This window comes from Tachypleus tridentatus, chromosome 12, assembly GCF_004210375.1.
Source record: "Tachypleus tridentatus isolate NWPU-2018 chromosome 12, ASM421037v1, whole genome shotgun sequence".
Taxonomy (NCBI): domain Eukaryota; kingdom Metazoa; phylum Arthropoda; class Merostomata; order Xiphosura; family Limulidae; genus Tachypleus; species Tachypleus tridentatus.
In genome coordinates, this window is record NC_134836.1 from 75,700,062 (window position 1) to 75,723,313 (window position 23,252).

The following is a 23,252-nucleotide window of genomic DNA, read 5'->3' on the forward strand; positions in this document are numbered from 1 at the left end:
TCGTTAAAAATGAAAATCGACATATAATAAAACACATACGAAGAGGAACTGAAGATGTGATCATTGCCTCTAAAGGTAACGAAGAAACGTAAGTTAGTTAATATAATATTATTAACATTAGAATTTAGGAAAAATTTGTTCAAGATCTTTTCTGGATTGATAAAACAAAAATTATGTTTAAGTTTGGATGGTTTGAAAAATGGTAAACGAAGGTTAAAGTTCAGATTACATTAGTAAGAAAATGAGAAATATTATACTGAATGATACATTAGTTTCTCACTTATTCTGTTTAAATAAGCATCCAAGCATTTATTTATATTCTAGAGATAAGAGCGGGGCACAGTTCAGTACTGCCTAGAGGTCAGTCAAGAACATCTATGTAACCTAGAGGTCAGTCAAGAACATCTACGTAACAGTTTCGCTTTGCTCAGGAATTCAGTACTTGCCAGAGATCAATCATCAACATCTGTGTGGCAGTTTCACTTTTCCAGGAAAACTCGTTGTGGAAGTAGTGTCTAATAATGTTGGTTCTGACTCCTTCCATTTCTACAAATAAATCACCATAACCTCATCAGACATCAACAATTCCTGTCCTCACGAACTGAACTGAACACTGCCACATAACGTTACACAATCAAATACAGACAAAAATATCTCGTAACTTTTATAGTAAAAAATACAGCTCGTTTAGATTTTGTCCGTCTTTTAACAGAAATAAATGCATCCTATTCCAGTTTCCAACCACGATAACACTGGTGATATGTATGTTGCATCATATTATTTTCTCTCATGTTATAGCCATTGACATTACTGTCTAAATGATAAAACATAAAATATGTACATTTTTATCACTCTTATTTTACTAAGCTGTTCAACATGAACATATTGTTATTATTATTTCTTCATACAATCCCAACTACTCTACACCAGAAATTACAGACCATCGCACATCATATTTCCTTTTTTTTACCCGAGTCTCTTGCAGAAAGAATTTATCAGCAGATGGCAGGTCACTGACAGGCTACTCGAGGGCTATCTGTGCTACGTCCCTAATTTAGTTAAGACTAGAGGAAGGCAGCTAGTCATCACCACCCACCGCCAAACTCTTTTACCAACAGTGGGAAACGGCTTAGCGCGAGATGATTACGAGTCGCACGCCTACGCGCTATCACGATAAATTGAAAGAGGAAATTACAGAAACTTTGAGATGATTATATCAGAAATACAGTTTATTGCTTTAACTTATTTTCATTTAAGCCTTTTCTATAACTCGTAAATAAAAGTTACACAACCGCGAGACACCAAGTTTTTATAGTAAGTTCTCATGGTGACTCGCGACTGTGTAATTTTTATTCACGAGTTACAGAAAAGACTAAGATGAAAATAGGCTGAAGCAATAAATTATATCGTACATGTTACTATTAATCATGTCGGTTTGGTAAGAAAACCATGCAAAGAAATTCTGTTTTGGAAAATAACTAAGATCCGCAGTGAAAATACTTGAAAAATAGAATAGTTAGAAATAATGGGTATCTCTACATACAGGGAAGAAATCGTGGATACTGACGAAAATTGAATAACTGTATACATAGGGCCAAAATATTGGGTACTAATGAAAAAAGGAAGACTTTATATACGACTCTCAGTGGCTCAGCAGTATGTCTGCGGACTTACAACGCTAAAGACCGAGTTTCGATACCTGTGGTGAGCAGAACACAGATAGCCCATTGTGTAGCTTTGTGCTTAATTCAAAGAAACAACATAATAACAATATAGGGTCGAAAAACTGTACATACAGGGACAAAAGTTCAGGTGCTGCCGAAAAATGGATAACTCTATATAAAAAGCCGAAATCTTGGGTACTGCCACATCTGTTCCAGATAGTGGAATGGTATTATCCTTTTCTCTCTGAATTGAATTAAACATTATTATGTAATTCAAAACCAACAAGTTTTATACACGTTTTAGATTACGAGAAACAAACATTCAAAATGTGGTAAAATTGTCATTCTTACAGAAGATATAAAAGAAATAATAATAATAATAAATTTGTTTTGTTTGTTTGTTTGTTTTTGAATTTCGCACAAAGCTACTCGAGGGCTATCTGTGCTAGCCGTCCCTAATTTAGCAGTGTAAGACTAGAGGGAAGGCAGCTAGTCATCACCACCCACCGCCAACGAATAGTGGGATTGCCCGTAACATTTTAACGCCCCCACGGTTGAAAGGGCGAGCATGTTTGGCGCGAAAAGGATGCGAACCCGCGACCCTCAGATTACGAGTCGCACGCCTTAACACGCTTGCCCATGCCGGGCCCATAATAATAAATAGTAAGCCAAGGAAGATTGACGTGAAATAAGATTTCTCTGGTATATAATAATCTGAACTATTTCTTATCAAGTGTTAACATTTTTATTTTATAATTTTGATCGTCCGCTAGGGTAAAACTGACAGCTTGAGAGCTCAAAAATTTTGAAGCAGAGGTATTTTGAAATTAGGGAACGTCACAGACAGAGTCGAATACTATTGTCCCCCCTTAGTAGAGTGGTAAGTCTACGGACTTACAACGTTAAAATCAGGGATTCGATTCGTCTCAGTGGACTCAGCAGATAGCCCGATGTGGCTTTGCTATAAGAAAACACACACAATCGAACACTGTTTATTTATTCATCTGTTTTATTCTTGCAGCAGGTACGGAAGTTAGATATTTTGGGTTATAAGTCCCCAAACTTACCGCTAAGCCACCGAGGAAAAATTATTTAATTAAAAAATAATATATCACATAAACATATATGTTATAGAATAGGAAAATAAGCATTCAAAGAATAGCAGTTTCTTTTATCGCATGTATTGTTGTTTTTTTCAGCATGACAGTCAGTGTGTTTAAATAAACTACGGAGTGTTTTTAGGTCCAAATCTCTATAAAAAAATAAATAAACTTATTTTAGAAAATGTTTTCACTAAATAAACAACAAATGGAACAAATATCTAAGTATTTAAGATTTTAAACATGGAAATAATATTGTAGTTTGTTTTTTTTATTTTGCGCAATACTACACGAGGGCTATCTACGCTAGCTGTCCGTAATTTAGCACTGTAAGACAGTTAGTCATCACCATCCACCGGGCCTGGCATAGCCAAGCGCGTTAAGGCGTGCGACTCGTGATCCGATAGTCGCGGGTTCGAATCCCGGTCGCACCAAACATGCTCGCCCTTTCAGCCGTGGGGACGTTACAACGTGACGGTCAATCCCACTATTCGTTGGTAAATGACTAGCCCAAGAGTCGGCGGTGGGTGGTGATGACTAGCTGCCTTCCCTCTAGTCTTACACTACAAAATTAGGGACGGCTAGCACAGATAGCCCTCGAGTAGCTTTGTGCGAAATTCAAAAAAACAAAAACAAACCATCCACCGTCAACTCTTGGGCTACTTTTTTTACCGACGAATAATAGGATTGACCGTAATTTTATAGCACTCTCACGGCTGAAAGGGCGAGCATATTTGGTGTGAGGGGATTCGAACCTGCGACCCTCAGATTATGAGTCGAGCGCCCTAACCACCTGGCAATGCCTAGCTTCATAATACCTACACTTTATTTTACCGCCTGGAATCGAACTACAGGTTTTTCAGTTAAAAGTTCGTAAGTTATTACTCATCCACCTGGATGTGAAAACTAATAAATAAATAAATAAAAATATTAGTTTCCATAGAGAAATATCTATGTGTATAAACTTATTTTTCGTAAAGTCCAATTTTATATCTTCCAGATATATGCAAAATAATAGAAGAAATATTTTTTGTAAAAAAAAAAAAGAGGGATCAAAACAGGTATCATTTAAGGTCTCGGGATAGTCCTGAGCGAGAAGAGTCCATTCTGACAGCTGTTTTTAAGGTCTCAGTGTAGCTTTGAGCGAGGAAAATGCATTCTCATTGTTGTTTTTAAGGTCTCAGGATAACCCTGAGCGAGGAAAGTCCATTCTCATTGTTGGTTTCTAGGTCTCAAAATAGTCCTGAGCGAGAAAAGTTCATTCTCGTAGTTGTTTTCAAGGTCCCAGGATAGGCCTGAGCGAGGAATGTCCATTTTTATTATTGTTTTTGTATTATATTCTCGGCTGAATTGGTTTTAGAAGCAATTGTTTGTCTGGGTTCTCTTTAGAGCTACTTCAGTAATCAGTCATATTAGTAGGAATGGTACCATTCATAATATGAATAACATCTCATCCATTAGTATGATGATCCTTGGTATTAGACGAAAGACTTCTTCGGCACTGGTTATAGCAGGTATGGCATATCGTTCAACGTTCTTTTTTCACTCTTAAACTCTTAGAAGTTTAAGATCATCAGACCATTGAGGGTTGAGAATGAAATTTGATCTTCAATATCATCAATCAGAAGGCAGAAAACCTCAAAAGTTCAAAACTCGAAACCTGATCATTCTGTCCAGATATTGTTTTTTTCAGTTTCTGTAGTTTAAAAGTGTTTTGTGATAGTTCTTTGTCAACATGAAAGTGAGCTCACATATTTCGTTTTGTCTCTTTTGCTATAATTATTACTTTTTTATATAACCATTATTAATTGATTATTTTGTACTCATCAAATTTGACCCTCCATTTTAAGTAGCTCTCTATGACTGTGGAACATATAATATTATTTTATTAGTTTTTAAATTTACTTCGTCGTTTATTTGAAATAAATTGTCAATGTTTTATCTGTTTGAAGTTAATGATTTTATTTAATTTTTATTAAATGGAATTCACATGATCTAAATATGCGCATTTCGTTTGTCACTGCACCTACCCCTCGTGTAGGAAAAAAACCCACAATTTTAGAAAGAAATGCTAAGCCTCCTAATTTTTACATAAGTCTGGGACTTTAAAAAGGACACATAAATATATATATATATACCAAAATAATTTAGATCTTTATTCAATAACATTTAAAGAGTAAACTATAAAATTATATCGAAAAACTCTACCAGGTTTGTTTTTAATTTCGCGCAAAGCTATACGAGGGCTATCTGCGCTAGCCGTCCCTAATTTAGCAGTGTAAGACTAGTGGGAAGACATCTAGTCATCACCACCCACCGCCAATTTTGAGTTACTCTTTTACCAACGAATAGTGGGATTGACTATGACATTATAACGCCCCCACGGCTGAAAGGGCGAGAATGTTTGGTGTGACGAGTATTCGAATTCGCGACTCTCATATTACGAATCAAGTGCCCTAACCACCTGGTCATGCCGGACCAACTCTACCAGAAGCCATGACAGTACAACTTAATATTTGCATTGCGTTTAAGACTTCCACAATCCATTCAGGTATAGAATCGATGAGGCGCTGAAGCGTCGAAGTATCTCTTAGATTCTTCCATACAGCAAACGTAAAATGATTCAGCAGGTTCTATTCGATTATGAAGCAACACTAAATAATTCCAGGATCATGCAAAATACTTAATCATTGCTGTAAACAATAAAACTACCAATAAACTAAAATACCTTTAATTTTCGTATGTTTGACATTTCTACCCTAAACTAAAGGTGAAATATTAAAAAATGGAAGTGTTTGTATGAACCAGATAAAGGCAAGGAATAGTAAAGGAGTGTATTCAGTGGAATAACTTAAAACTGAAAACTGTGAAGCAGACACATGAAATATGAACTAACCACGCCCTCACTGTACTTAGTTACAAATTTGTAATTTATAAATAAAAGGTACAGGAAATATTAAAATTAAGCTGGAAGTGTTTGTATAAGAACTACCACTAAACTAAAGGTACAGGAAATATTAAAATTAAGCTGGAAGTGTTTGTATAAGAACTACCACTAAACTAAAGGTACAGGAAATATTAGAATTAAGCTGGAAGTGTTTGTATAAGAACTACCACTAAACTAAAGGTACAGGAAATATTAAAATTAAGCTGGAAGTGTTTGTATAAGAACTACCACTAAACTAAAGGTACAGGAAATATTAGAATTAAGCTGGAAGTGTTTGTATAAGAACTACCACTAAACTAAAGGTAGAGGAAATATTAAAATTAAGCTGGAAGTGTTTGTATAAGAACTACCACTAAACTTGAGTTATCGTTGCTCATAGAAACAAGTTGCTGTTGTTTCAGCGCAAAGACAACAAAATAAGCTATTTGCGTTGTGTCCATCACAGATAATCGAACCCCGGATTTTAGCGTTGTAAGTCGCATAAACAATAAATACAAAAAAAAAACACGTCTCTACAGATATACACTACTGGCCAAAATCTTAAGGCCAATGAACATAAAGAAAAAATATGCATTTTGCGTTGTTAGACTCAACCACTTATTTGAGTACAGCTTCGAAAGATGAAAATAAGAAAAGGGAAAAAAAAATAAAAAAATTGTAGCATTTAACAGGAAAAATATAAACACTATGAAATTAGCCTAAATACTAGCTGGTCAAAAGTTTAAGACCATACCAAAAAGAAATCCTAAACAGGGTAGGAAATGCCCAACGAGAGGTCTCAGTAGTGAGTTGCACGGCCGTCATTGCGAATAACTTCAAACATTCGCTTTAGCATGGTTGATATAAGCGTTTGCAGAAGGCTGGCTGTAATGTTATTCCAAGTGGTGAAGATGGTTTCACGAAGATCATGCATTGCTTGGAATTGACGTCCATTTTTATAGACTTCCCTTGCCATCCACCCCCAAACATTTTCAAAGGGGTTCAGTTGGGGCGAACACGCTGGATGGTACAAAAGAATATGTTATTTGTCATGAAAAGTCCTTTGTCCTGCGTGCATTGTGGATTGCAGCATTGTTCTGCTGAAAGATCTGGTCATTTCCACACAAGCGAGGGCCTTCAGTCAACAAGGATGCTCTCTCCAACATGCCAATGTAGCTAGCTGCTGTTTGACGCCCCTGTGTAATCTGAAGCTCCACTGTTCCATGGAAGGAGAAAGCACCTTAAATCATGATGGAACCTCCTCCACTGTATCGTGTAGAAAATGTCTCCAGTGGGATATTCTTATCGTTCCAGTAACGTTGGTAGCCATCTGGACCATCCAGGTTACATTTTGTCTCATCAGAGAACAAAACCTTCTTCCACTTTTCTACGTTCCATGTTTGGTGTTTCTCAGCAAAGTTTAACCGATCTGTTTCGTGGTGTGGAAGGAAGCGTGGCCTTTGAAGACGTTTACAGTTTTTAAAGCCTTTCTCTCGTAGATGCCGTCTTATTGTTCTTGATCTGCATTCTGCGTCCGTAAGGGCCTTAATCTTGTTCGACGATCAACTGGTGTCTTGCTGAATAACCCGTCGAATCTTCCAGCACAACGCCGGCGAAATTTTCTTGGGTCTTTTAAGAAATTTGCAACAGGAGTTTTACTACGTCCAATCTCACCAGCAATGGTACGTTGAGAGAAATCGTACTTTTGCATCTCGACATTTCTGCCACGTTCAAACTCTGTCAACTTTTTAGCCTTTGCCATGTTTTTATCCAATGTAACACATGAGATGTCAGTGGGAGATGTTGACAATGCTAGTGCTTGAACATAAATGACTAAATTTCGTTACATGTTTATCGATTAACGCTTTGTTTCAGTATGGCCTTAAACTTTTGACTAGCTAGTATTTAGGCTAATTTCATAGTGTTCACATTTTCCCTATTAAATGTTAAAAAGGTTGTTTATTTTTATTTTCCCTTTTCTTATTTTCATCTTTCGAAGCTGTACTCAAGTGGTTGAGTCTAACAACGCAAAATGCATATTTTTTCTTTATGTTCATTGGCCTTAAGATTTTGCTAGCAGTGTATATCACAAAATAAATGAAATAACGACTGTTCTGTAGAAAAAATTGCTATCAGTTATTTTCTGCACACTTCTTGCTTCCGAGTGGCACAGTGGTATGCTTACAGGCTTATACTGCTAAAAACCGGGTTTCCATACTACTGATGAGCAGAGTACACATGGCTCTTTGTGTAGCTTTGTGCATGATAACAAATAATAACACTTCCCCCTTCCTCTTAGATGTATTAATACTACAGCGCCCTCAAGAGGTGGGGAGTTTTGTGCATCTGTAGCTACGACGAAAATACATATAAAATCAAATAGCTCAAATTAATCAAACGCGAACCTGTTGCCTCTTAGGCCCGGCATGGTCAGGTGGGTTGAGGCGTTCGACTCGTAATCTGAGGGTAGCAGGTTCGAATCTCGGCCGCACCAAACACGCTCGCCCTTTCAGCCGTGAGAGCGTTATAATGTTACGATCAATCCCACTATTCGTTGATAAAAGAGGAGCCCAAGAGTTGGCGGTGGGTGGTGATAACTAGCTGCCTTCCCTCTAGTTTTACACTGCTAAATTAGGGACGGCTAACGCAGATAGCCCTCGTATAGCTTTGCGTGAAATTCAAAAAACAAAACAACTGTTTCTTTTTTCCATAGAGATCAGCCACTTGGCAACTGAGAAAAAATATGTGATGTTTGCTGGTATCCACATATTAGTCTGGAAGTCAGATGAGTCCTCAAAGAGGCAACGATGGCTTACGAATTCTATAAGTTGCTTGTTTACTCCATGACTGGCATTATTCTCTAAGCAGTGGTGTAAGTGAAACTCCAGGCAATCATGTTTTTATTTATTTTCCTGTATCATTTAAAGCAGTCAATGACAAGCTGTGTTGAGATCTAGATACAAGGTCGTCAAACTTTGGTTTCTTCGAATGAATCACTGTTAAAAATAAATGAACGAGCAGTTTATTTCCACAGTTTATTGAACTTAAAACAACAGCAACAGAAGAAAACGAGTGTGTTCTACATGTGTTTAGGCGACTAAAAGAAATATAAAAAAAACCTACCGGACCAGAAGAATAAGAGCAAAATAACATGTGAAAAATGATACAAAACATCAGTGAGAGAAAAAAAACAGTTATTATAAAAAACAAATTGCCAAAGCTTTGGAAGAAGCCAGACGAAAGATATATCAGGTCACTTCCCTTACCGATAAAGCTTTCCGCATAAAATCTGATACATCTAAGAATCCTAAAGCACAGTACAACTGCTGAGTGAAATAGTTGTGTCTAATGATGATCTCTATGGTAATAGATATCTAAACAAAGGAGTGTGTGAGACTAAGGTTGCCGATCTCTATGGAAACAGAAATCCGAACGAAGGAATGTGTTAGATTGAGATCAAGAATATGGACTGGAAAGCAACAGTTGAATTGTATGAAACAGGAAAGAAGAATTAAAACTTCTCAGGTATCGACACCACAACCACCATGTTAGAAAAACAAGGAAAATAAGCATAACGAATGAAAAGACAGAAATCACTACGTGAGCAGAGTCATATGAAGTTAACGTCACTGAGCAAAAACCTAGGTGTCAACATTGGAATGAAGTTACCAGTCTCAGCTACTGACATCCAGAGGGACCTGGAAGAAGAGTAGAATGGTGTTTGTTTATTTTTTAATATTTTCTTAAAGATAATCAAGGGTTATATGCATTATTTGACAATAATAGCACCTACCGCTAACTCTTAGGCTATTTTTAGCTGACCGAATAGTAGGATTTGATCGTCACCCTAATAATGCATCCATGGCTTAGAATGGCGGTGTGCACTTCTTTAAATAGCGGGACACAACACGCTAACCACTAAGCTACAATCACACACGAAAAGTACTGCCGTAAGATGGCACAACGATTTAAAATACATACTGGAGTGAATTTTACGTGTTGACAACAGGCTTAAACTTATTTACTTCGTCAAAGAGTGAGATACTTTTAAAACGTGACGACTGGGAACCCACTAGTGATGATATAGGCTTCTCAAAGTGTCGTACGTTTGTAATAAAGTGTCTTTCTTTACCTACCTGAACTTAAAATTTCTCAAAATTCTGTTTATTAATTGGATGCATCCAGGCCTATAGTGAGAAGGTTATGAAATCTGCTTAAAAAACAAAACTAATCTCTATAATGTACACAGTTGACTGAACTTTAGACTGTATATAGTCTAGCCAATAAATTCAAATAAATCTTCAAACTTTTTTTATCTCTAAATGTTCTATACATTATTTCAGTTATACTTGCCATTAGTGTTAGGCCTATTACGTTCTTAAACATTACATTATTTATCTAATAGTGTTTGATTTCGAATTTCGCGCAAAGTTACTCAAGGCCCAACTGCGCTAACCGTCCCTAATTTAACAGTGATACTCTTTAACCAATGAATAGGGGATTGGTCGTAAGATTATCACGTCCTCACGGCTGAAAGAGTGAGCATTTTCGGTGACGGGGATTCGGATGAGCATTTTCGGTGAGGGCTATCTGTGCTAGGTCCCTAATTTAGCAGTGTTCGGATCGGCGACCCACAGATTTCACGTCGCGTTTAGCGCGACGCGGGCGCGAAAGACCCTCGGATTGTATCATGATAGTAAAAGCCTAATACTAATATTTTATGACGAGCATAATTACAAAATTCTTCCCCAGTTTTAGCAGAAAAAGTACACACCTAACAACTGTTGTTATGGCTGTTTTTTCACTCCTAGTTGTATCTTTTTCTTTTTGCCCTTCTGTCTTTCTCTATTTCTATTTGTAATAGTAACCATTTCGGAAGCCTAATTTAGTCGAGCCCAACATGGTTAGGGCACTCGACTCGTAATACGGGAGTCATGGGTTTGAATTCCCGTCGCACCAAACATACTCACCCTTTCAGCCACGGGGGTGTTATAATGTTACGATCAATCCTACTATTCATTGCCCATGAGTTGGCGGTAGGTGGTGATGACACTACTAAATTAGGTACGGCTAGCGCAGATACCCCTCGCGAAGCTTTAGGCGAAATTCAGAAAGAAACAAACTGACTTATTTTCCATTTTTCGTTCTTCGCGCTTCATTTTTGTTCAAACACTCGGCTTATGTATTTATTTGATAAGATAAACGTGTTGTAGCCTCGATAACCCTAACTCACACTCTTAAACTCACAAGTTTGGGTTTAGCTTTTACAAGCACGCTCTGAAAAAAACTTTAAAGTGAAACGTTGAGCTTCTTATTAAATAAAAACAACATTTTGGTGTTGTAAGGTCGTTTATTTTTACAATTAAAATATATTTGATACACCAATACGCATTACAGAAATTAAATAATATTTTTAGTTTATCACAGTAATTTTCCAACTGTTACCAATGGTTTTGCTACACGTGTAAAGATTATCAATCATTGTTAGCTTAGTAACAATGACTTACTAAATCATGTAGAACTAACCTAAATAACATAGCTGGTTGAATTTCTTGAAATATTACTGGGTTTGGTTTGTTGTGAATTTCGCGCAAAGCTACTCGAGGGCTATCTGCGTTAGTCGTCCCTAATTTAACGGTGTCATCACCACCCACCGCCAACTCTTAGGCTACTCTTTTACTAACGAATAGTGGTACTGACTGTAATATTATAACGCCCCCACGTCTGAAAGGGTAAGCATGTTTGGTGTGACGGGGATTCGAACCCGTGCCTCTCAGATTATGAATCGACTGCCTTAACCACCTGGCCATGCTGGGCGGTATTAGTAATACTACGAATGAAAACATGTTGTTAATAATAAGAGTAACAAACTAATACATTCTTGTCGTCTTAGGTTTTAGTTTTCTTTTGTATTTACTTATAACAATAAGTCGTATTGTTCAATTTCTTTACTGGAATTAGCTTCGTTAATTTATAACTTAATTTGATGTATAGTTTACTTTTGCTATTAAATTATAAATAGCTTCCTTCGCTTCATATCTTATTTCTTCTGTGCATCAGCGTTCTGAGGCCAGAGAGTTGTATAAACCTCGTCCGCCCAGCGATATCCCGAAAACTGACCTGTTTTCATACAATTTTTTATACCTTCACCTGTTTGTAATGCTATCTTCCGAAGGTCACGTGTTCGCGTTTGCGTAGTAAGTTACTTCAATTGACCACGTGATTTGTAGCACGCCATGTAAAAGTACAAATTATACAGTCTGACATATGTCTGCGTAAACGTTGTTAATATTAATTTATCAAATTATTAATTATAAGTTTGTTTAAACGTTAAACAAAACCGTATTTGACCTGAGTCGTGCATTTAATTCTTACTGTTGATAGTGGTCAAACCAGTTTTAGTCATTCTTCGGGGGGTGAATCAATACGAAAGCTTTTTGTTTCTTGTATATAATAAGTTTTCACCTGGGAACCGGATCATAAAGAAACATCGAGTAGAGTATCCACCACCTGGGAACTGGATCATAAAGAAACATCGAGTAGAGTATCCACTTCATTTTTGTACGTGTAACCCGTAAGAAATATTTGCGGAAACTTACCAGAAACCATAGAAATCACCATCTGCCTTCTGAACGCATCTAAGTAGACCACGTGACAGGTACTGTGCCCTCTTTTATATAAAAACAATGTTAAAGAACTATAAAAAACATTAAATTTCACTAATTCTTTTCAATAGTAAAAATACAAAACATTTTCAGGTTTTGAATTCTATCTTTTATAAGATTAAACGATTAAAACACGTTTTTCTTTTTTAAAATGTCTCTAGTTTATTTATAATCAGGTATTCTGAGTTTAGAAAATTCTGAGATATAATTCTTTAAAACATTAATGCTAGTTGCAGTAAGAACACACACACACACATATGTATAAATTACATCAGTGTAGTTTGATGTGGTTAAAATGTATACATTTTAATTAGAATGCTAAAATCAGGGTTTGATTCCCCTCGGTAGGCTCAACAGATGGCCGATGTGGCTCTTCTATAAGAAAAACGCTCACACATTTTAATTAATTATTGGCTTGATAGTGATGCGCGTAATAGAATAAACAGTAATATAATAGTACAAGGTTAATAACTATATTTTTAAGCAATTTCTCGACAACAATTCTGAATAAAAAAGAAGTTTTGCATATAAAAACAAAATTAACTTTGTCACAAACTACATTTTTTAAAACGAAAATTTGCATTGACAATTTAAAGTAAGAAGCAGAGGTGGCGCAAGGTGCTTAAAAGATTCGAGGATCAGGCCTCCTAGGCGTTGGAATTTTCAGCGCTGTAGTATGAAAGCGATAATGATTTTCTGTTCTAATTTTACAAGATATCAACTGGGGATTGTAGGCACTGTCAAACAGAATCGAAGCACTGGACCTGTGTGTCAGTGCCTTACGACGCTTCTGTTAAGAACATTAAAAATACGCAAGTTTAAACACCAGCGTTTTCTACAGATGCACTTGTCATCTTCTAGGGTAAATGTCTTTACTACTGATAAAGGCGAGCATTACTATAGGATGCACTGGAGTGACGAATGTTTTTATATCTGATGAAGACAGATGCACTTGTCATCTTCTAGGGTAAATGTCTTTACTACTGATAAAGGCGAGCATTACTATAGGATGTACTGGAGTGACGAATGTGTTTATATCTGATGAAGACAGACCTTGCTGTTGAAAGCACTAGGCTCTTATTAGTTTTTAATCCTATTACTTTTATTAAGCTACTAAAATTAACGTAACTATATTTCATAGTATTTATGTGAGTTCAATCATCGCTAATATATATCAGTTTACGAAATTATACGTAAACTTTGTTCTTTGACTAATTTCCATCATTGTTTCTCAAAGTATATGTTAATCTGACAAATTAAATATACATTGCGGTGAAAAAAACAACAAACGGTTATCACCTGAATATCTTCTACTTTATGTTTATAATGAAATTCTGATATAAACACAGGAAATAATTTAATAATGATTTTTTATTATATGTAATATCACAGCAGCCTGTAAACACTTAAAATACGTCACAGGTTTGGGCCTAACTTGAGCAACAGTGTCATTGTAACAGTTCTATGTTCACTCGCATTGTGTAGGCAAATTTAATTTAATATTAATTGAATTATTTATTGTATTTCATCTTACAGCCAAATTGTAAACATGAAACCGAGGTACTAGGCTAAAGAGTTTATTCGTATATTAACCGTGCTCTGTTGTTTGGCGGTGGGTTCTTTCAGGTTATTTGGTAAAAATAATAGGAAATCCAGTCTACCTAATAAATTAGTTTATTCCTTCTGGTTTTGCTGGCCTGGCATGGCCAACCTTGTTAAGGCATGCGACTCGTAATCTGAGGGTCGCGGGTTCGCATCCCCGTCGCGTCAAACATGCTCGCCCTTTCAGCCGTGGGAGCGTTATAATGTGACGGTCAATCCCACTATTCGTTAGTAAAAGAGTAGCCCAAGAGTTGGTGGTGGGTGGTGATGACTAGCTGCCTTCCATCTAGTCTTACACTGCTAAATTAGGGACGGCTAGCACAGATAGCCCTCGAGTAGCTTTGTGGGAAATTAAAAAAACAAACAAAACCTTCTGGTTTTCTATAGCATTTCTATAGCTAGGTTCTCTTGTGAATTTTAGGCCTATTACACAAGTAATGAAAAAATGGCAAAAATTAAGTTAGATGTAGGGATGACATTGTAAAAAGTGTTGAAACAAAGCAGGAATGAACACACAAAGCCATAAAAATTACCACGTGATTAGCCAAATATTTTCAAGAATAAATTTTATTCATAAATAAATGTTGAATTTCTGTCAGCTGCACGATTTCAGGTTTGAATAAAATCATTTAACTTGAGTAATGTAATACAGTCTTAAAGTGGCTAATAATCATACATTTTAAGATTGACTCATACTTACTGGCTACTTACATAGGTATTTTTGTATGGTTTGCGTATCCATCATACCTTGTTTCTGTACTTTTGGCCATCATCATCCTTACATCAAATGTCTTGGTAGGTGAACATATGTTTTACTTTTATAATGTACAGTGTTAATATCACGCCAGTTTCACTAATCTTGGATTAAGGTTAGGGCTAGTAAACCTTGAATGTTTCCTTCAAGACAATACCAGTACCCTAGAGCGGTGAACCAATGTTACGGCGATACTTATAAAACCCACGCGTTTCAACTTCACCACAATTCACAACTAACATATACAACTGACTTCACCACATGCTAGGATCATGCCAATTAATGAGAGATTCAAGGAGATCCTAGGCAATGAAGTCTTATAAAACACACACACAGAGCTGCCATGCTCGGCTCCACTAAAAATATGAAGAAAAGTAGACCTGTATTTGATATATTGTTTTGATAAATATGAAACTGGTGTTTTAAAACTCAGACATCAATAACACTTATACAGATCTATCAGTTGCATAAATACTTGATTATCCTGCTACCACGAATGTTAATTCAGCTTATCCTTTATTATCTATTAATGTTTCCCGAAATTATTTTCACAGATGTTTTTATGCAATGAAAATTCACAAACTCATGATATGAGAAACCCACTTGAAGTAAAAATGTATTATGAAGACTGCTGGTATGGGTATCAAAACTTTAATTGAAATAAAGTACAGAACGACGTTTCAACCCTCTTTTCTCACTTGAAGACGATCCAAGAAGGTGGAAACGTTGTCTGCACTTTATTTTAATACCCGTACCAGCCGTCTAAAGAATACAAAATTCACAAACATTTTTAATGTAAGAACGTTTTGTGCTGTCATCTAGCGACCAGAAATTTAACTTATTCATATAACGTGGAAATCATATATGCTTATAAATTTATCTCACTGCTAAATAGTAATTTTCCTTTCTATTATTTTCTCACAAATATATGTGTGGTAGAAGAACAGAATAACAGTACTGTTATTCAAGCTGTGAAACACTAAATAACATCCATTAAATGCTCAAATAATACTATAACTCAACTTGAGCTGTTATTTGTAGGTACCATAGAGAAATAGATCAAGGAAGTAGCCATTATTTTCTCCGACCATCAGTATATACTAGGTAATACTGTGCTTAGCGACAATAAGTAGCAACACTAACTCTACAACTAAATGTATGTCTAGCTTTAAGTAGAACATTTCAGTAAAATCTGAGAGACGTAAGCCAAACTGACGGAAATTAGTTGTTAATCAAACAGTAATACAAAAAATAACTGAAAAGCAAAAAAACGCGGTAGCTCCCACTAATCTGGTCCAACTGTTTCTTGTATCTGTATTATTTTTTCTAGATATTTTACAGTCATTAACGTTTAAGATATCTCTGGATTTTTTTTTACCTTTCCCGATTTTAATAAATTTTAAAATTAAAACAAAGACAATACAACTTACAATAAGTGTTCAAAGAGCAATTTTATTTTTTTACATACAAAATGTGATAATGAAACTGATGGTCAACGTAGACCCAAGATTGGTATATATTAACTCTTTAAACGGTGGTTCCGTTATGTTATCTACATAGTGCAAATATGAAACCGATGTTCGTCTTATGCCCAGGACTGGGGTGTATATTTACTGTTAAATTTACAATGGTACCTTTATGTTACCTACACATTGTAAATATGAAACCGATGTTAAAAATAGGCCCAAGACGTGTGGTATATGTTAAAAATCAAAATATAATCCAGTTCTCAAAGTTCTATTTGTTAATACAATGTTCATGATGACGGGAAACCCACTTGAAATAAAAATGTTTCTCAGAATGACTGGTATGGGTATTAACACTTTTATTAATAAGCAGAGAACAACGTTCGACCTTCCTAGGTCATCTTCATGTATCATGATAATGACCTAAGAAGGTGTAAACGTTGTTTTCTGCTTATCAATAAAAGTGTTAATACCCATACCAGCCGTTCTGAGATAGATTTTTATCAATACAGTGTTGTTATTTTTCCTGTCATATAAACACATTTAAACGAAAATCAGCTTTTCATAGAAGGTTAACCCTAAATAAATATGAGGTAAGTATAATTATATTCTTTATTTTGTAACGGTTTCGTTTGGAGTATAACACACTAGGATATTTTGTTTGTTGTTTTGAACTTCGCGCAAAGCTACACGAGGACTATCTGTGCTAGCTGTCTCTAATTTAGCAGTGTAGGACTAGAGGGAAGTCATCACCACCCACCGCCAATTCTTGGGCTGCTCTTTTCCCATGCTCGCTATTTCAGCCGTGAAGTCGTTATAACTCTACTCCAAATTAATTTTTGGCGCTCTTAAACGATTAGGTTTCCATGTTCGTTGTGAATTAGTTCTCCAACTTTATGTGGAATCGAATTTTTTAGCTCTTTACGGAAGAGAATGTTTCCAAGCTTTTTGTACACAATAGTATAGTAGAAATTTAAAAACCCTTTGTGAAGTTGACTGTAATTTCTATCTGTTAATCTTAAAGCCCTCCAATGGGTTCTGATACCCGTGTTATGGAGAGCATAGATAGTCTATTATGTAGCTTTGTGCTTAACCACAAATAATCAAACTGAAGCAGGTTTTTCGAGCTCTATATCTATCCAGATAAGTAACGTCAAATTGCGAAGCTTTCGAAACGTATTTTACCAGAATACAAAAGCAGACAAAGACTTGAGTAAACTCTAATCTGTAAAATATTTTAATCTAGTGTACAAAATCTGTTTTATAGGTAAGAAATCTTCGTCTCACTGATTGTCTTATGATGTACACTACTGTAACTTTAAACAGTGACTCCCACTTGATTATATCTAACCCTTTTTATTTATCTATTGCATTATTGCTACATACATAACTGATTGGTGATTTCTACATGAGACAATAAACACCTGTTTCATATGAACAGCAGAACTTTCTTTATTATAACTTCTTGGAACTAACGTTGGTCTGAAACATTTTCAGTATTCAACAGTTGACGTGAAAAGTTTCTGAAGAATTCACATGTAGATGTTATTTAGTAATGACGATACTTTAACGTCATGTAAAATTCATCTCATAAAATGTTCTGTGCAACTCATGCTATGAATGTCCTGTGTAGCTCATATTCTGTGTAACTTATGTTCTAAATGTTCTGTGTAGCTCATATTCTGTGTAACTTATGCTCTAAATGTTCTGTGTAGCTCATATTCTGTGTAAATTATATTCTAAATGTTCTATGTAGCTCATATTATGTGTAACTTATGTTTTAAATGTTCCGTGTAGCTCATATTTCGTGTAATTTATGTTCGAAATATTCTGTGTATTTCATATTCTGTCAAACTTGTGTTCTAAATGTTCTGTGTAGCTCCTATTCTGTGTAACTTGTGTTCTAAATGTGTAGCTCCTATTCTGTGTAACTTATGTTCTAAATGTTCAGTGTGACTCATGTCCTAAATGTTTTGTAGAATGTATATGTTAAATGTTTCTGTCATATTCATCTTATAAAATTTTCTGAGAAAATTAATTATTAATAAAGTTAAAATAATTAGTTATATGATGATGACTTTAATTAAGAATGTGCATAGGTGATTTACAAAATTTAAATCCATATGCTGAAGTAACGTTGACAATTTTGTCGGTAACCAGGCCCGGCATGGCCAGATGTTAAGGCATTAGACTCGTAATCTTAGGGTCAAGGGCTCGAATCCCCGTCGCACCAAACATGCTTGCCCTTTCAGCCGTGGGGGCGTTATAATGTGAGGTCAATTCCACTATTCGTTGGTGAAAGAGTTGCCGGTGAGTGGTGATGACTAGCTACCTTCCCTCTGGTCTTACACTGTTAAATTAAGGACGGCTAGCGCAGATAGCCCTCGTGTACCTTTTTCGCGAAATTAAAAAAACAAACAAATTGTCGGTAAGTAAGCATTAAGTGGACATGCGGCTTGTAGTAAGACAATAAAACGAATTGTTTTATGTTCTGCGACTGTACAATACAGTCACCTTTAGTGTTTTGTTGTTATTCATTGACTGTAGAATACATGTTCAGTCACTTCATTGTTCATTAGTTTCCGAAGGACTTTCGAGTGTCCATCCATTTAGCATATATTTTTTAAACTTACAATTTCTGTTTTTAAGATTAATAACAAAATATATGTCCACAGTATGTCAGCGGTAATTTTACGTAGTTACAACGCTAGAATCAAACGTTCGATTACAGTGGTATACAGAACACAGATCGCCATCGCATATTTCTAATAAAGGTATAAAGCCGAAGTGTTAAGCAAATAAAACAACTTGAAAAATTATCTGTAATTCATGGTCATTTTATTTACTGACTATCCAGAATAGTTCCATTGAGTGTGGTGTCTTTCTTACTGTCTGTCTATGGAATATAGTTCCACTCAGTGTTATTTTATTTACTGACTATCCAGAATAGTTCCATTGAGTGTGGTGTTTTTCTTACTGTCTGTCTATGGAATATAGTTCCACTTAGTGTTATTTTATTTGCTGATTATCTAGTATAGTTCTATTCAATGTGGTGTTTTACCTAGTTACTATTTAATATATCCTGATTCAGTAATAATATTATATGTTGTTGATTTAATTTTTTATATTCATTGTTGTGAGAATATTAAATATTAGTTGGGGTGCTTGTCCTTTGGACGAAAGTTATGTAAATTTATGATTAATGAAAGTTATCTTGTGACACGAAAAGTTGCTTCCCTTATATGTAATTGTAAAAATAGCCCATAAAAACAAATAAAACCGCTAGGTTGCATGTATCTCTGCACAGACCTAACAAACATTTATGTCAAGTTGTTTGTAGATCCACCAACAGGGAGCGAAGTAGTGGTAAAAAAAAACACGAAATAAAAATTTGAAAATTTGCGTGTTTTTGGCAATTGACCTTATCAACTTCCACATAAAATTTGGTGAAGATCCATCAACGAGGGGAATTAATGGTATAAAACGCAAAAGAAACGTCAATAAAAACCGCAAAATTAAAAAAAATTGTATATAACCCCACATAGACCTAATGAACCTCTATACCAATTTTGGTAAAGATCTTTCGACACCCTGCGAAATAGTTAGGTGGGTATACAACAGACAGTACTATTATATTTGTTAGGTGGGTATACAACAGACAGTACTATTATATTTGTACAGACTGTCGGTTTGATTCTAAGTTCTCTCAGTCGTGGGAATATTAAATATTGTCGGCTAAATTCCTTGTGTTCTCTACTTTTATTCTGTTAGCTTCAAGTTGGACAACTTTGAGTACTTTACTTCAGAAGATCAAAATCTTCAGCAAATGAAATTACACATTCATAACATTTATTTACAATGAATATTAACATTTTAAAACTCTCTCTTACGTCGAACTGTTGCCAACTTTATACAATTTCTGTTTAAAATGCTGAACTTTATTAAGTACTTTGACCTACAGGTTATGTACCAAATTTCGGAAAAAAAGATAAAACTTACTATCACATAGATTATGTCGAATGTTTAACTGATAGACAAACGTCTTGTTTGTAAGAGATATCTGTTTTTCTTCTTAAACACGTCTATGTTACAAATAGGTTCTTTTATTACTAGACACAGTTTCGAGTTACAACGTCGAGCATATTCATATATCTGGATGATTAGATAGTGAAAAACGTGGATCTCTGATCATAAACACTCCCTTCCTTTTGTCAGTTAGTCTACTGGGGGGGGTCACATGCATACATTTCTCTGTCTCTTGCCAGGGTGTTTCATAGTGAAGTTAGCTTTCCAAATCTAAACAGCCACTGCTGTTCCATTCATAAACATACTTAAAATGTATGATAAGTAGATTATATCCCTCGATCATCTCAGTAAATCTCCACCACACAACTTAGAAGTGGAACATTCTTCAGCTTTGACAAAACTGTCTCATAACTTCAAATATTACATGAAATGGCTTTATTAGACCGCTGGAGTATGTATTGCTAGGCAACACAAATATGTGTACGTGTGGCTTCTTTGTGATGTAACATAGTTATTTAACGTATTTTATCACAGTATCCAAGTTACACTTTATGAAAAATAAGTACAAAGCTCATTGTTATTATGTTGTTTATTTAATTCAACATGAAACACCCAGTTCTTAACTCCTTATTATACAGTGTTTATCTCTGTTACATTATTCATCCAAACATAAAACATCCTGTTCTTAACTCCATACTATACAGTGTTTATTGATATTACATTATCCATCCAAACATAAAACATTCAATTTTTAACTCCTTGCTATACAGTGTTTATCGCTGTTAAATTATCCATCCAAACATAAAACATCCAATTCTTAATTCCTTACTATACAATGTTTATCGCTGTTACATTACACATCCAAATATAAGACACCCATTTCTTAACTCCTTACTATACAGTTTTATTGTTGTTGCATTATCCATTGAAACATAAAACATCCAGTTCTTAACTTCTTACTATACAGTGTTTATCGTTGTTAAATTATCCATCCAACATAAAACATCCAGTTCTTAACTCCTTATTGTACAGTGTTTATCATTGGTACATTATCCATCCAAACAGAAAACACCAAGTTCTTAACTCCTTACTGTGCAGTGTTTATTGTTGTTCATTATCCATCCAAACATAAGACACCCAGTTCTTAACTCCTTACTATAAACTGTTGACTGCAACTTGTATCAGCTAGGTTTATGTAATTTGCTTAGATAACATCAAGGGTACTGTTATACATCAGATTTTTTGAAAGTGGGTCAACCGCACACAAATATGGGATAAAAAAACAAGTTCATTCCAAATTATCCAATCATTTCTTTCCGCGTAGAGACGCCTATTTATACATATACATATATTGTGAATGTGTTTACAGTGTCAATAGTGGATTTAAACAAGTTGTTTAAAAGTAGCAAAGCGTAGTGTTATATTTTTTACGGTTCACTGAATTAATTTCCGGAAAAGTATTATTTAAGTAGACCATAGTTTATTTAAAAAAAATGTTTTTTCTTTTGTTATTACAAACAAACGCAGCTGACTTTCAGCGCTCTGTCCACTGTGAGTATTGAACCCAAATTTTTAGCATTATAAACCCATAAGCTTACTGATCAGCCACTAGGGGAGTTATAAGAACGTGTTTTTGCTGTTGTTTTTATTTAGTAAGATATTTAATAAAGTTTTCGTTTTGTCTAATAAATTAAATAGAAATAACTCCCTGGTGGCTGACTGACAACCTTGATAGCTTCTAATGTTAAAGTTTGAGGCTCGATACCGGCTTTAGGCACAGAGCAGATAATATAAAGTATTACTGCGTATAAAAACAACACAAACACAAAATAATATCGACACCTTGTATAACAATGAAAAATGTTTTCCATTGTAGTAAAAGCCTTATACGTGAGAAATAACAGAAATATTCAGGAAAGAAAATCGAAAAACTTGAATAAACTTGTGAAACCTAATTTACTTGAAAAACTCTATATTTAATCCAAGAAATTAAAATTCCGTTAAAAATTCCAGATTAAGGGAACAAAGTTGAAGTTAAAATGACGAAAAACAATAAGAAATAGATGTTCCATATGGGCTTCCATACTAACAAGCTCAGACACCAGTCCTACGTTTGAGCGAATTGGGGTTGAATGAATGATTTGAACTAATAAATCAAACAATAAACTTGAATTTATAAACGTAATTTATTTCACATCTAACTTATTTTATAACTACCAGACAGGTACTTCTAGACACTAAACAGGTACTATTAGACACTAAACAGGTACTATTAGACACTAAACAAATACTAATAGACACTAAACAGGTACTACTAGACACTAAACAGATACTACTAGACACTAAACAGGTACTACCTAACAGATACTACTAGACTCTGAAGGAATGGAATTAATCAGAAGTTAGATAGGATTGGAGAAGCTGTGTATGACACTTGAAATGTTTGTTTATTGAGCATTAAGTCATATAATGGGTTATTTGTGATGAGCCCACCATGGGTATCAAAACCAAATATTTAGTGTTATAAACCCTCAGTCACAGCTGAGCCATTAGGGGTACACTTGAAACAATTAGTAAGTAAAGTGTATCACTTGATTAGTATAACGGAATCATTTTACTAAATGACACCAGAGGAAGCTCAAAACATAATTTAAGATGCTCAGTTAGCGACACTTTGATGTTGTTTCAGTAATTGGACAAGGAAAATAAAACTAAGCACGAAACCTGTCGTATCAATGTGTGAAAAAAAAAAGAAGAAATTTCAGGGGCTTAAGGCAAAACTCCAACTTCCAATTTTAACTTAAGTATTTGTCGTCCATTTTAAAGAGAAGAAAAACAAATCCATGCTAAAATAATTGTTAGAAAATTACATTATTATAGTTTTAATACCAGAATATTAGCATAACTGAGAGAGTTGATTTCGGGTCTCAGTTTAGATAACAGGAACTCTCCTTTATTCAAACTCTACCAAGATCTCAGATATATTAGAATGGACAGTCAATGGTAATCCACTAATTTCAGTTTTAAAAAAAATTATAAATTATATGTG

General features: G+C 35.0%; 1 protein-coding gene across 2 annotated transcripts in view; it reads left to right on the forward strand.

Annotated features, from left to right (window-relative positions):
- The first annotated feature begins 11,917 nt into the window (after positions 1-11,917).
- The window catches only part of LOC143233663 (5'-AMP-activated protein kinase subunit gamma-1-like), a 90,234-nt gene continuing 78,899 nt past the window's right edge, over positions 11,918-23,252 (forward strand). The window contains exon 1 of one of the 2 annotated variants that reach the window (XM_076470144.1): positions 11,918-12,348. The gene's annotated coding sequence lies outside the window, so the exon portion shown is untranslated. Of the gene's footprint in view, positions 12,349-21,667; positions 21,755-23,252 lie in introns of those variants that run through there. The other variant, XM_076470145.1, reaches the window with a different exon arrangement.